We start from the raw sequence: 8,781 nt of genomic DNA on the forward strand, positions 1-8,781 counted from the left end.
ATCCTTGTCCATCACAGAAATGTAACTCAAAACAACTCTGAGATACCACCTCATACCTGTCAGAATGGCTAAAATCAAAAATAACAATGACAATCTATACTGGAGAAGATGTGGAGAAAAAGGAACACTTTTCCATTGCTCGTGGGAGTGCGAACTTGTAAGACCACTTTGGAAATCAGTATGGTGGTTGCTCAGAAAAATGGGAAACTGTCTACCTCAAGATTCAGCAATTCCTCTCTTGGGTTTATACCCAAATAATGCACGTTCATATAGCAAGGACATATGTTCAACCATGTTCATAGCAGCATTGTTTGTGATAGCCAGAACCTGGAAGCAACCTAGATGCCCCTCAACTGAAGAATGGATAGAGAAAGTGTCGTACATTTACACAATGGGGTACTACTCAGCAGAAAAATGGAATCTTGAAATTCACAGGCAAATGGATGGAACTAGAAGAAACCATCCTGAGTAAGGTAAGCCAGTCACAAAAAGACAAACATGGTATGTACTCACTCGTATATGAATTTTAGACATAGAGCAAAGGATTACCAGCCTACAATCCTCTTCACCAAAGAAACTAGGAAACAAGAAGAACTCTAAGGGAAAAATGCAGCTTATGTATAGAGTCCTTTTTAAAATTTATCTAATTAATTAAAAAGTTTACAATGTTATACTTGAATACAGTGTGCTGTGGTTAATTATATTCACTCCCATTACTCTATCCCAGTTCTTCTCTTTTGACTCCCTTTTCCTGAGCTAGCTGCCCCACTCATGTCTCTTCTCTTCCTCTTCCTCTTCTTCCTTCCCTACCCTCCTCTCCCTTTCCCTTCCCTTCCTTTTCCTTCCCTTCCCTTCCATTCCTTTCCCTTCCTCTTCCTTGCTCCCCCCGACCCATGCCCCATGAAGGCAGTTATAGTTGCTGTGTGTTTATAATTGTGGCCACTATGTTGAAGGCAGGGCCTGCTGCACACTACTCTAATGAGGTTTACAAAGTGGAGTCAGAAATAGGTTGATAACAGGTGGTTTATTAAGGAATGGTACTCATGCAAGGGAACCAGTGACCAGGTTTGCACCAGAGCAGGAGGGACACACAAGATACTTCCTAGTGAGCTCAGCCAGGCAAAAGAGAGAAGAGGGACCTGAGTGCATGCTTCCCTCCCACTTAAACCCCTGTTACATCACTCTGACCACGTGCGTGGTCAGGGTACCTGTGACCAGGCCCAAGTGGGCATGGTCAGTGGTACCCCTTAATCAGGGTTTCTCCCTACACTACTCCTCATCACTCAGTCCCTGAGCTCCTTCCACTCTTTCCTCTGTGATGTGTGCAGGACCTTGGAGGGAGTCACTGCTTTTACTGTCACCCACTTTCAGAAGAGTCTTCTTGGACCAAGACTAAGAGCAGAGTCAATTTTGATCAATATCTGAAAAGGGCAAAGACTCAGAACTATAAGTGGTTTTCCAGGGTAGCCATTGCACTCTCACAAACTGCTTTCTTTTCAGGAGAAGTAAGTTTTATTGAAATTAACTCCTTCGTACCCTGCACATAGACTTGATAAAACACAGCTATGGGAGTGTCCAAATAGTCACAGTGTATTCTGCAGAGCCAGAATTATGAGCTTGTAATCATATAACGTAGATGGATTTAAAAGAAAATACTTCCAATTAAAACAAGCAAACAAACAGCTTAATATCTACTGAAGGTCCCATAATTTACATAGAAATTAAGCATACTTATAGATATTTTAAGCTAAAGTATTATTTGGGAAAATATTTATAATTTTCACTTATTTGTTAGAAAGGAAAATAAGAGTACAACCAATGAACTACTGACAGGAGACTAATGCTTTGACATTGCAACTGTCAATGCATAGTTCATGCTTGAGAGCTATAGGGTCAAGTTACAACAGCAACAAAACCACTGCTTTAGGTAAATTTACAACTGTGTTGAGCCACGGTCATAGCTAGCTGTGCTTGGTCTCAGGTAACTCAAGGGCAGCATATTGACCATGCATGACTGTTAATTAAGTTAAAACCCAACAAAAAACATCAAAGACTATGTAAAGAGAATATTGATAGAGGCAAACCAAATAAAATTAGTAGAGATTAATGCAGAAATTAAACACATAGGAAATAAAAAGTCAAAATGTTTTGTTGAAACAACACTTAGAAATAACCAATAAAACGAACAAAGCTTTTCAATATTATAAAACCATGGAGAGAAAAAAATGACAACTAAAACTAAGGACAAATAGGAGGTCTTGGCTAACAGCACAGTAGATATTAATGATGGAGGAAGGGAGGCTCAGCCTTTGATCTGCCCATGTGAGGGTCTCCATAGACTCCTCTCCAGTGAGAAAACAAAGCTGGTGAGAGAGATGTAAAAGATATTTAAAGTGCTTTTTGTTTCCATCAAACTACTGATACTCAGTAACAACCATAAATGTCTTCAGTGTTAAAGCCATGTCCCTCTCTCTCATTACTGCCACCTGCAAGCCCCCATCATCTCGAGTGGATGAATGTAGTTTAAGTATAGGGATCCCCGAAAGGGCAGCTTGTCACATCCTTCACCCCTTCCAGCTTCACATAGAAGAGGTCAAAGTTTTGTTGAGTAGGACTTAGAGGTCAGGGGATTCCAGGAACTAACTTTACAACACAAAGGTTCTTCTACTGCACAAATGGCAGACAGAGACAGTGGACTTCCCTCCTCACTTCCAGGGCTTCCACATTCAGCGGGCAGGACACACTAAGTAGCCTAAGGATCACAGCCCCACTCAGCACCAAGAGGAGGACTGCAGTTTTCTCAGGATAAGATGCAGCTCATAAGAATTGAGAGCTCCAAAATCCTTCACAAAGGAGCCTGTTCCACTTGAAGGACTGGGGAGCTATTGGGTCCTTAGATCACCCTCAGAAAGGACAGCTCTTTTTGTCAGATAATGACAAGTTAAAGCACAGGTCAACTATTCAACATGACAAAAGTGAAAAATTGAGAGGTGGTGTGAGCATAATTGTAGTCAGAACAAACCTTGAAGACTGCACTAAAATATTTTCCCTTCTCTAATTTAATGGACCAGGCAGGGATAGGTGTTTTTTTACTTGTTTGTTTGTTTTGCTTTTTTGAGGCAGGGTATCTCTATGTAACCCTGGATGTCCTGTCCGGGAGCTCTCTATGTAGACCAGGCTGGCTCTGAACTCACAGAGAGCCACCTGTCTTTGTCTCCCAAGTGCTAGGATCAAAGGCGTGTATCACTATGCCTGACATGATGGTTGGTTTTGTCAACTTGAGACAGTGGAGAATTACCTGAGGAGACAGTCTCAAGTCAGGATTGTCTAGATCAGTTGGGTCCATGGGCAAGGCTGTGGAAGACTGCCTCAACTGTGTTAATTGGTAAGGGAAGGCTCAGCCCCAAAATGAGCAGCAATTTGCAACTGTGTAAGAATTCTGTGCTTGGATCTGACTTGGCTAAGCTGCTTTGAATTCCTGTCTTGACTTCTCTGCAATGATGAACTCTAACCTGCAAATGTAAGCCAAATAAAAGCTTTAACCCCTTTCCTCAGGTAGTTTTCTGTCAAGGTATGCTACCCCAGCAATGGGAATGACACTAGGCACAGCAGTACCCAAGGAATTGTCAAAACAATATAGCAATCAGCTGGTATTTAGTGACCTCTCTCAAAAAGGGCACAGCACCAAATGAAGGTATTTCTAACAGAAATAGGGAATCAGACAGAGAGCTGGGGTAAAATTACCCTCACCCTAGAATAAGCAACACAAAGGCTTTACTCCGGAGGACATAGGGAAATAGCTTAGCTAAATTTAAAAAAAAAAGAAAAAAAAAGAGAAAAACAACTCCCTAACCTGAAGCAAGCCCTGGAGGAGAGGGAATCAATATCTAGAATTATTAAAAATGTATTAAATAAAATTACTGTGTTCAACAAAAGCATAACACAAGCAACGAGAAGAGGCTGTGACCCAAACACAGGAAACAACAATAACAAAACCAAACCACATTCTGGAAATTGTTGTGAGAGGAAACAGAATTCAACAGAGGATGTGTTGTAGGACTGTTGTGTCAGAAGCACAGATGAACACATTTGTGTCTTTCCATGATGTTGGGGTTTAGTGAATAAAAATTCACAAGTTGCAGGGGGCTGTGACTTGTGTCCTCCTGCTATCTTCTAACTTCAGGACTCTCGGGAGGGCAGCTAAGAAGCTCCTGGCACAGCAGCTAGGTCTGCTCTTGGTCTGTTTCCACCTGGTCTTCACCCTTTGCTCATCTTACAGATGCAGAGGGCCACTCTGCTTATCTCCAGTCCAATCACAGGGAATGCAGTTTGCAACTAGGGGATTTTTTTTTTAAAAAAATTCATGATTATAAAGCAGAAAAATAGACATATTCAGAAGTATTGCTCTTTTAAAAGTGTGTGTGTGTGTGTGTGTGTGTGTGTGTGTAGGTCAGAGGATAATTTATAAGAGTCAGTTCTCTATTTCCACCACAGGGGTCTCAGGGGTTGAATTCAGGTCATCATACTTGGTGGCAAATGCTGCCATCTGCTGAGCCATCTCACTGGCCTTGTATGACTGGTCTTTCCCTTATGGGAGATGTCATTCTGTATATGTTTCTCTTATTGGTTGATGAATCGAACACTGTGTGGCTAGTGGCCAAGCAGGAAGCATAGGCAGGGCTACCAGACAAAGAGAATTCTGGGAGGTGTAGGCAGAGAAGCATCATCATGTGAGCCTGGGAAGAGAGGACTCGAGTCAGGTGTTCTCAGGTAAGATGAGACCATGTAGAAATACAGAGATTAGTAGTTATGTGTTGATAATTAAGTCAGAGCTAGCCATCAAGAAGCCCAAGCCTCTGGCCTCCAGTTTCTAATTAATATAGTGTGCATGTGTTTATTTGGTGCTGATGTGGCTGTGCGACCAGGCTGATGGGAAGGGCCATCAGCTACATTTCCCCTGCTGATAAATGCCCTGTTGATTCTCCCCTGAAGATTTTCATGATGATTTTATGAATGAGGCATTCACATATGGCCAGCAAGTGATTAACATGCATTCATGTTGTAGCTGACAGAATCTGGTGATTTGAAGGTAGTGTGGCAAGAAAGTAAAGAAAAAAGAAACCCTTTTTGTCAGGGAATTTTATGAATCAGAGCAACGGAGTGTGGAGGGGATCTGTTAGCAGCCACGAATGTGGAACTGCTTTGGGACTTGCTAGAAATCATGTTTGTGTAGGTCCTGGAGGCAAATTTAGAAATGTGTTTCACATTCTTTTCTGCATCATTATCTTTGAAAAATGTGAACAAATGCCTGCTTCATATTTTTATACTGCTTTCTACACCATAGCCCATGAGCCATTCAGGGTCAACAATTGTCCTCTGTTCACTCACATGCTCAACCACACACACACACACACACACACACACACACACACACACACACACGTTCTCTCTTTCAGCTTTGCATGGACAAACTTCTACTGAAAGCAGTGTAGACTCTGTTGGAAGCCCAGTTCAGAGCCCACTCCCCACCCTGAGATAGTATTGTGCTAAACTTCCCTTTTCCATGCTCAGGCTGGAGGAAGGAGCAGGCTTACCAGAGAAAGCTGCAGTGATGACTCTGCCTTCCAGTGCCCAAGGCTACCATCAATATTTCATTCTGACACTCTCCCACTGAGTGCAGACAAAGCTTTTGCATTCTTCCTGAAGGGATGCTCCAGGCAGCCTCTGCCTGCTGATGGGAAATGGCAACCAAGGTGACATCCTTTGTCCCCCAGATGCCCTGAGCCACAGATGCCCTCTACCTCTCTTCTCTGCAGTAATCTTTAATGTTCACTTCTGTTTCTGAGTTGAGTCCCCTTTGTCTATTATAGTGGCAACTTTTTCAAATCTGAGTCCGGTTAGTAGGTTTTCTGCTTAGCATGTATTCATGTACCTCAAGGTAAAACTGTTGATTTCACTGAACAACTATTTTCATTTGTTCAATTATTGATCAATTATTGTTCAGTTATTTTCTTTTGCATTGGCTGAGCTCAATACCCTTGGATCTGGATGTAGAAGCAGTTGACTTTCCTTTATCCAGATAGAATTCGTACTTGAACAGTGCTTCTCCTACCCACCTCTAAGAAGCATCATCTCCATGAAGGATCTCTTCTAGCTCTCCAACTCTTTCCAGACTCCCATGGCTTACCTGATGAGGATGCTCAGCTTCCTCTCTCCTCCCTCAATTCCTCTTGTTACCCGGTCTGTTGTGGTTCTTGGAGAACCTGTAGGAATCTCCTCAGATGATTTTTGTACTTCTTTTCAGAGATGGGGCCTCAAGTAGCCTATGCCGACTTTGTACTCATTCATCTTCCTGGCCCTTCCTCCAAAGTGGTAACATTACAGGCCTGCACCACCATACTTGGATTTTGAATAAAAAAGAAATAAAAAAAGAAAAGGGCATGGAGGCTCCCAGGTATGGTGGAGGAGGTTATTGTAAAGGGTAGAAAAAAAAAAAGCCAAATGGACTGGTGTAGTAAAAATGGTTCTATGATATAAGCAAGGGATATTAGATAGCTGGGAGAAGGACAGCCTAGCCCCTGGGCTAGAGAACTTTAGGGAAGGGGCAGGGTATGCCAGCCAGGAGGGCTCTGTAACTGGCAGGGACTGAGGGATTCTGGGAGAACCTATTGGCCAGGTCTTCTATGATTTGTTAAGTAATATACAGCAAGCCAACAGCCAACATCAAACTAAATGGAGAGAAACTCAATGCGATTCCTCTAAAATCAGGAACAAGACAAGGTTATCCACTCTCTCCATATCTCTTCGATATTGGGCTTCAAGTTCTAGCTAGAGTGATAAGACAACAAAAGGAAATCAAGGGGATACAAATTGGGAAAGAAGAAGTCAAACTTTCACTATTTGCAGATTATATAGTCTACATAAGTGACCCGAAAAAGTCTACCAGGGAACTACTACAGCTGATAAACACCTTCAGCAAAGCAGCAGGATACAAGATTAACTCAAAAATAATCGGTAGTCTTATATACAGAAGATAAATGGGCTGAGAATGAAATCAGAGAAACATCACCCTTTACAATTGCCACAAACAACATAAAATACCTTGGGGTAACACTAAGCAAACAAGTGAAAGACCTGTATAGTAAGAACTCTGAGTCTTTAAAGAAATTAAAGAAGATACCAGAAAATGGAAAGATCTCCCATGCTCTTGGATAGGTAGGATCAACATAGTAAAAATGGCAATCTTGCCAAAAGCAATCTACAGATTGCTTCAATGCAACCCCCATCAAAATCCCAGAACAATTCTTCACAGACCTTGAAAGAACAATTCTCAACTTTATATGGAAAAACAAAAGACCCAGGATGGCCAAAACAACCCTGTACAATAAAAAAAATGTCTGGATGCATCACCATCCCTGACTTCAAGCTCTACTATAGAGCTATAGTTCTGAAAACAGCTTGGTATTGGCACAAAAATAGACAGGTAGACTAATGGAATCAAGTTGAAAACCCTGATATTAACCCACACACCTATGAACACCTGATTTTTGACAAAGAAGCTAAAGTAATGCAATGGAAAAAAGAAAGCATCTTCACAAATGGTGCTGGCATAACTGGATGCTGGCGTGTAGAAGACTGCAGATAGAGAGGTAACCGTGTTATGTGGCTCTGGGGATTGAACCATGCTTTGTGCATACTAGGTAGGCACTCACCAATTGAATTACATCCTGAGCCCTCACCAGACTTCCTGGAGAAAAGTGAGGACTTCTTCCCTTTTTATCTAGAGAGGTTCTGGGGATGATAATAGACATACAGCAGCCCCCCCAGCCCCCAAAGATGCCTGTGGGTAAATAAACATGCAGATATTTACAGCTTATTAAGTTGACTTTCATACACAACATTTCCCTATAAATCCTCCAAATGCCCTTGCAAAGCAAGCATTTTCCAGAAGAGGACCTGGGGGCACAGAAAGATTAGGTGTCTGATCTAAAGATATGTGACATGGAAGAGGTAGCTCTGGGACTCAAAATCTATTCTTTGCCCTCTATCCCTTCTCCTCCTTCCCCCAGTATCCTTGTGTTTTTGCAGGTCCGTATTGTTAATGCATCACTCACTCATTATGATATTCTGGCTTCATGTTATGCATCTAACTGGATTATAAACTCCCCAAGAGTGAAGCAGATATGCCGCCTTTCTCTCCTCTCATCATTGAAATAGGTTAGCAATTCTAAAATTATGCATACTGTATTATTTGATCACTGAATGTCACAAATCAAAATTTAGTGTGAGTTCAAATTTTTTTTAGCTCTGTTTTGCAAAAAAAATCTGATTTGTGTAATGAGATGATTAAAAAAAAAAGAGCCATGAAATCTACTTGAAAGAGTGTAGAATATTATACTAGAATGGCAGTATTTGAGCTTCCTGAGCATGTATAAAAAACATTGCAGAAGATGGTATGCTTATTAAATCTCACAAAAATTCTGTTAGTTGTTGTAATTGAAAAGGTTTCCACATAACACTTGCCTGCCAAGCATCACAGATGATTGAGTGGGACACTCCAGACAGGTCTAAGTTTTGTGGAGATCTCTTCCCTTTCCAAATAGGATTTTTCCTGACTTCAGAATAATGGTTGGGTTAATGTGTTCTGCTCCCGGACCTCATCCCCACTCACTGTATTTAAATGAAGTCAATGCGGTCTTCCGGGTTATATAAGAATTTCGTGCTGAATCATGAGACTGATTGGCTATTGTCCGCTGTCTGATTTTGTTCTAGAAACATGCC

This window comes from Cricetulus griseus, chromosome 8 (assembly GCF_003668045.3).
Source record: "Cricetulus griseus strain 17A/GY chromosome 8, alternate assembly CriGri-PICRH-1.0, whole genome shotgun sequence".
Lineage (NCBI taxonomy): Eukaryota > Metazoa > Chordata > Mammalia > Rodentia > Cricetidae > Cricetulus > Cricetulus griseus.